The sequence below is a fragment of the Oncorhynchus masou genome, chromosome 17 (genome assembly GCF_036934945.1).
Source record: "Oncorhynchus masou masou isolate Uvic2021 chromosome 17, UVic_Omas_1.1, whole genome shotgun sequence".
NCBI lineage: Eukaryota > Metazoa > Chordata > Actinopteri > Salmoniformes > Salmonidae > Oncorhynchus > Oncorhynchus masou.
The window spans coordinates 44,818,837-44,826,187 of record NC_088228.1 but is presented as its reverse complement, the minus strand read 5'-3'; the positions used below and the strand labels follow the sequence as shown (position 1 = coordinate 44,826,187).

Below are 7,351 nucleotides of genomic sequence, written 5' to 3'. Positions count from 1 at the left end.
TCTGACACACAAAATGTGATACAGTGAATTTTAAGTGAAATAATCTGTGTAAACAATTGTTGGAAATAGTACTTATGTCATGCACAAAGTAGATGTCCTAACTGACTTGCCAAAACTATAGTTTGTTAACAAGAAATGTGTGGAGTGGTTGAAAAATGGGTTTTAATGAATCCAACCAAAGTGAATGTAAACTTCCGACTTCAACTGTATGTCTAATGCTAAATGAAAAATAAAGATATAGATGTCTAAAGAGTAGAGACTGGATTACATGGGTGATGCCATTGCTACGCCTTCTCTGTAAAGACACTGTGGCATCTATCCCCAACATGCAGCTATCTCATCCACCTAGGAAGTTATAATGCCAGCATTGTATAATTAATATAGCATCTGAATTCTAAATTTAGGCCTGTTATATTAAAGTGTGAATTGCGAAATTAAAATATCTTCACACATGCATGTGCGCAAAAACATATACGCACACAGTGGCGGATTTAGGCGAGATGGGCAGCCGCCCAGGGTGGCATCTTGTCGGGAGCGGCACAGGGCGCCCGCACCAAAAAAAGTAATGGTGACATTTGTGCAAGCGGTTTTCAATCGCTCATTTGCACGTCACGTCAGTGATATCATGTCACCGTGTGGGACTGTGGGTCAATTAACCTTGTCATTGTGGGCGCCCTGATTCTAGTTTGTGAGCTAGGCAGGCTACTGCCTGGGAAGGTCTCCCACTCAGAGGTACGAGGTGGGGAGGGGGTGGGGTAGGTTGACCTCAGGTCTCCCCACTGGAAACCTGAGGTAGGGGGAGCGGGGGAATCTATCAAATTGCGCACCTCTAGCTTTGTACAGTACTAATGCAATTAGTAAATCGGTCACACTATGAAATGCTTCTAAATAAACCACAACTTATTCATAATACTGTGAATATATAGCTTCACAGACATATTGTTGCATTTTTTTCTGGTTTGTATGAAATGGTTAAGAATAATATAAAACCAGTCTGCACAGCACCAAGGTGAATTGGTTTAGTCTTGACTCTTGGTTGACAGTGTTGGGGGATGGGTAATGTATTGATGCCAAATCAACACAGATGTTTTCTATTTGTCTTTGTTACTTCTTTTTGATATTTATGAGAATTATTTTTATATTTATATAGTTGTACATTTTATTTTTTATTTCTTTGTGTTGAACCAAATGTTTGAATAAAAATTACAGTTTGTGCAGTATGGGGCTTTTGGGGGGGGGGACAAGTCTTATTCGGAATTCTCCTTTCTCTGCCATCATTACGCAGCACCTGTTACGCTATTTTTGTAGGCTCTGAAGAAGTAAGTGAAATGAATGAAAAAATGACTTGTGAAGGCCTTGTGTAGGATTAATAGCAGAATGATATTGGCATTTGAAAGTTTAAGGGCTCTATCCATATTGAGGAAATTCAACATTACAGTTTAGGTACAAAAGTAATGTTCCTGTTTTTTTACCTTTATTTAACTAGGCAAGTCAGTTAAGAACAAATTCTTATTTTCAATGACAGCCTAGGAACAGTGGGTTAACTGCCTGTTTAGGAGCAGAATGACAGATGTGTACCTTGTCAGCTCAGGGGTTTGAACTTGCAACCTTCCAGTTACTTGTCACTTGTCCAACACTCTAACCACTAGGCTTCCCTGTTGCCCCACTAAGATACCCAGCTGAGACTGCATTTAAACACTGCATATGTTGGCTCAATCAGAAATTACTTTTTATTTAGATCGTGCAAAATGTATCACTTCAGCGATACAAATTGAATCGAGCCCTACTCTCCTTTCCCAGCTTCTCTCACAGCGTTGCAAGGTCAAATATCTCATTTTATCGTTGGCACCTGCAATGACGGGAATTCTGCAAAGTCAGCAGCATGGGCCAGCATCCAAACCCAGTATCGTTTGGATTCTGTCGCTCCCAGTATTTGGACTAATACCAGGCTTTCCACCAAGCAACTTGTGTTTAAATCAGTGACAGCAGAATGCACAGACTGTTAAAGTAGGCTATGACCATACTGGCTCTACTACATTCTTTTTGCCTCTGTAACATGCGCACCTTGTGTCACTAATAATAGCCAACAGGCTACTTCACCAAGAAATGATTCCGAGAAGGTGAACATGAGGCATTCTAGACATTTGGCATAGGCATACACCTTTAGGCTACAAGTCATAAACGCTATGACCTCAAACCGACAGTCTCTATGAAAATGCCATCACCTAAACCACATTAACTAGAAGGTTAAATCTGTGAAAAGCATAGTTCTGTAATATCGAGCATCAACGTTGTCACATCCCATTTCTCAGAAATGTTTTGTAGTGAAGTCTTCTTTCATGGCCTAATAAGCTCCTCACCATAAAAGGTACTTAAAGTGCACAGTCAAAATACTGAGACATTTGTTTTGTTAGGCTGTGCAATCACAGATAGAACCTCGTGGCTCTGAAATGTCAATCATAGGTTCAGCTATAAGGTTCTGACACTTTGATTTAGACATTTTCCATTTTTATGAATGCTGAGCTATTTGAATACATAAATGATAGAATGTCACTATTTTACGAAGATAGAGTCAGAACACATCACATACATTACGAATTATACAACAAACAACGATTTGACAAAACCGTTTACTCTAAGATTTCTGACAGTTGTTGTTTTACTTGAATGCCATTATTGCTGGCTGGACTAGCCTAGACTATACTTGGAGGAAGTTGCAATGACATGTGTTCTGATTGGTCCGTTTGTATTTGTTCAGGATTGTGATTGGATTGCAGGTAGAAACGTATAGGCCAAGTTCAAGTGTGTTTATGTATATAGAACTTTCTAGTTTTTCATTTTTTTCTCTTAAAATGTACTTTTTCAAAAATCAAACTTCACAGACATATGAAGAACCATCTAAAGGTCAACTATATGTGACAAACTCATTTTTGACAAAACATGTCAGATAGAACTTTATAGTCCCTAGATTTCATATTTATGTTCAGTTTAGGCCACGACTGATGTTGACTCAGTCCGCTAAAAACGCTGTGACAGGAATTGGGCTGTTTTACTGATGGAAAGATGTTCCATGAAAACTGTAGGTCTTCCCAATAACATACTTTTCCAAACTGTAAATGTGTAGCTCTATGTTGGTGTATAATATCGGATTGTGCCTGTAGTCTAACGCAACAAAGATGACGCATTCCCTCAAGTTACACCATGTTACCTAAACATACCTGCAATTAGTTTGTTGGCGTAATTCAGAGAGCGAGAGAAAAAGGGGAGTGAGAGTAGAATAAACAGTCTGAGAAAGGTAAATGCCATTTCAATGACTTTAATAAGCAAAATAGGAAACCATTTCTTCCAAAAACAATAAAAATAAGACGAAACAGAAACCAGCCTGAATGGAACTACAACAGTTCAAATGTAATATGTTTTTGTATCTTATTTATATAAACCGGATTGAAAAGTAATCCTCATCGCAAAATACATGAAATGAAAAACAAAATAACACCCCGCTGCTGCAGTTTCAATTTGATTTCAACACAGTTGAATCAGTAACAAACCAAGAGATTGTTAAAATAATTCTCAACAACCGTTTTTGAATGCAAGCACCATGCTTATTCAATATGATCTGACAGTTTGTTCATTTTAATCATTCAAATTACAACTTTAACTATGCATCTGGCCAGCAGAACCAGAGTCACCAAATAATAATAATAAAATAGACAAAAAGATAATATCACATAACATACACAACCGTTTTCATTTTGAGATTTTGTACAACCTGAATCCCTTTTTTTACTGACCGGCAGAATTTTTTTGGGGAAAACATATAGCATTAATATATTTCAACGTCGTATTCCCGAAACGCATGCGTAATACAAATACTTGTTAATTATACATAAAACCCCTCATTTGGTCAACATTATTGAGCATGTTTGAGACACTTTATTAAAAAATGGAAAAGTACAAAATATGTCTATAGCAGGACTATATGACTGTTAACACGACGCAGCTGCACCCAATAAAATACTTTAATCTAGTTTCAATTAAATCTCCTGCTACATTTGTTCTTCACATTACATTCACATTAGGGTTAGGCAATAGTTAACAGAACGGGTTAAGAAAAAACTCTTCTGACTACAGCACCACATTGAAATGAAATAACATGTGACAGTATTTTCTACTGTAGCCTATATGCATCCGAGGAGAGAGAATAACGAACAGTTACGGTGCTTAAATGTTGTGCGCAAAGTACTCACTCATCTGATATTATAGCGAGGCGTTTGTTTTTACAGTGTCACACAATACATCACATTGTGTCACATGGTTATTATTAAGCTTGCATCTATCTTGTCTTTATTATTATAATAGAATAATCCATAATCATAGAATGTCTTTTAAGGGCGACTGCACAAAACTCAAAATGAAAACTTAAAACAAGCCAGTATCCATAAAGTGCACTTAATATACAGTTTGTTATCTTTAAATGCAACTGCAAAATGGCCATATCTCCGAAACAATACCCACAGAATGAAACTCAAACATAAACATGAAGAAAAGAAATCTCAAAGAAATAAAGAAAAGTTAAAACCCGCCTCTTCAATCATGGTGTGCAGTTTTGCGTTGCGTAATATTTGCAAGGCTACAGAACACCATGATATTGCACAGGCAACCCTGCTGTACTGTCCCCATTCCATTCATCTAGACAACGCTATGGAGAAGCGCAGATCAACAACATGCTCTTATTAAGTAGTACAAAATATACATTATTACCGTACATGTCCAGCATGCAGGATTCATATTTTAATGAGATTTTTGTTTCAATATATATTCGAAAATAACCAAGCAGGCAACCAATGATATGTCGCAAACAATGTACCCCTTTGCGGGATAAGTAGACAGAATTCAAGATTGCATAATGTGGATTCTTGTTTTACAATTCTCTTTTCTTTTTTCAGGCCCATTGTCAAATGTGAGTCTCAAAACTCTGCGTTGTTTGTTGTTTAGACCTATACGCCGGTGGTCATCCCACTAACAAACACAGTAAAGCAGTAGCCTGAAAAGAGGAAAGTTCACCCGCAGTTTCTCTCTTCTCGCAGGAAGATGGAAAAAAGGAACTTCACTGCAAGCAACTAATCTAGAAAGATGCAGCATTGACCAAACATTCTACCTTGCTCTCTGTATCTCTGTTGTCTCGTGGATGGAGAGAGATGGTTCCATATTAGACTATTACCATTTTACGGATAATTATTCTTATATGAATATAGTTGCTGTCATTAGTATAGTCAATGTGACGGAGTATTTGATTATGATTGTTTGGTCATCAGCAACAGTTGGTGGTAGGGTAGGGGAGAGTCAATCGAGCTATAATAACAACTCACATGAAAAACTCTGGAGGTGATGAATTGTCCCTTGTGGACCCAGCCTCCTGGATCCCGTTATTCGCTCCCGTTCCCGTCAGTTTCTCGCACTTTAGTTTGTAGGCGTCCCTCTCGCGCGCCAGCCGATTGATCTCCGCCTTGAGTGCGCCCACCTGGTTTATCAGATGAGTCTTCTCGTTCTCCAGCACGTGTTTCTGCTGCACCCGCTTGAAGCGGCAGGACTGTGCGTAGCCCCTGTTTTTTAGGGTCCGCCTCTTCTGCTTGAGATGGATGACCTCGTCCTTGGTGAATCCCCGCAGGTGCCTGTTCAGCTCCCTCACAGACATGGACACCAGCTGGTCGTCTGAGAATCGGTCCTCTACATTGCCTGAGCCTTGTTGCCCCTGGTGGTCGTGTTGGTGGTGGTGGTGGAGGGCTTGGTGGGAGTCTGGGGAGACGGGGGACGGGCTGTCTGGGTCCTGGCTGTGGTGGTGGTGCTGGGTATGTGGGTGGCTGTGTCCCGCCTGGTTTCCAGGCAGTTCATCTGGGGGTGCGGAAGGCCTCCCCCATAGGGATGGTAATGCTGTTGGGGTTGGCCATGGGGGTTGTGGTGGTGAGGCCCTCTGTAGCCATCGAAGCTGCTCTGCTGCAGCTGCTGCTGGACATGCGGGGTCGGGGCGTGGCTATGGGTCGTGGCTCCAATCAGGGCCTCCACTGCGTCCTCCGGGGTCAGACTCAGCGTCTGTGGGTCGATCTGCTGGTGGTACCCACTGTTGGGCATCCAGCAGAGCTCCTCCAGATGGTTCTTCTGCTCTCTGGGGCTGAAGCTGGGTGAGGAAGGCACCGAGCTGCATGGTGTGCTGATGGGGGTGGAGGACACAGAGCCCTGGGGCTGGAGCCGAGTACACTGGCGCACCCCGGCACGTCCCAGCCCGGTCAGACCTTCCTTCTTCACATCAAACTTCATTAGGTCAAAGTCGTTGACGTATTCCAGAGCCATAGGGCTGTTGGGGAGCTCTGGGACCATGCTCAGCTCTGCGCTCATGGTGCTGCCACGACTTTTCTGCAGATTGGCGAAGGTGTTTGCCAGCGTCGCAAAAACACACTTCTTAATAATAAGCGTCTGTTCTCCACTCTCTTGTCTCATGCAGTAGCTTTTCCTCCAATGCTGCAGACTCGTGTGCTGTTGCATGCAACTCCATTCGGAGAGGTAAAAAAGTAGAAATCGGAAAAAAAAGCGGAAAAAAAACATTCAGACTAGGGCACTGCAAACGACATAGGAATTTACTTCATGTCGCCTACTTCTGCTAACTGGCTCTGATCTGGTCAACAGACGAGAAGTGGAGATAGAAATACTGTCGTCTCAGTGCATAGACTAAACCGTCAGTCCTTTCAGCAGAAACCAACTTAAAACAATTAAGTAAAAATACAATATAATACCGAGTTGTCGTTGACCCAGGCTCCTGTCCTGGTCAACTTTGTAGATATAAGGTATAGTCCTTGTTTTTCACTAGGAAAATAAAAATAAGACTAGTGCGTCTGGTTTTTGGTTGGAGAAGTAGCCCTTTAGCTCTGCACTGCAGAGATCTGAGCTCTCCTTCCTGACACACTCACTCTCGAGTATCCAACAGTCTGCGCTGACTGCCAGCACTTTATCCTTATAGCGCTCCGTGACGTCACGCTTAAAGGCTGGCACCCTTGCCTGCCTGTCTCCAATGGGAGCGGATTATTCTCCGGATTAGAATAACGGAGAGGATGGAGAGAGCTAGGAGGAGAACGGAAGAGAAGGGGGGAGCGCTGTCAATTCAACTCAAGGGCTTTATTGGCATGGGAAACGTATGTTAACGTTGCCAATGCAAGTGATGTAGAAGGGAAATAAACAATCAAAATTAACAGTAAACATTACTCACAGTAGTTCCAAAATAATAAAGTCAATTAAAATGTCATATTATGTCTATATACAGTTTGTAACGATGTGCAAATAGTTAAGGTACAAAAAGGAA

General features: G+C 41.3%; 1 pseudogene; it reads right to left on the bottom strand.

Annotated features, from left to right (window-relative positions):
* Window positions 1-3,300: 3,300 nt before the first annotated feature.
* LOC135559091 (transcription factor MafB-like) lies at window positions 3,301-6,963 on the bottom strand (annotated as a pseudogene).
* Between the last annotated feature and the right edge of the window lie 388 nt (window positions 6,964-7,351).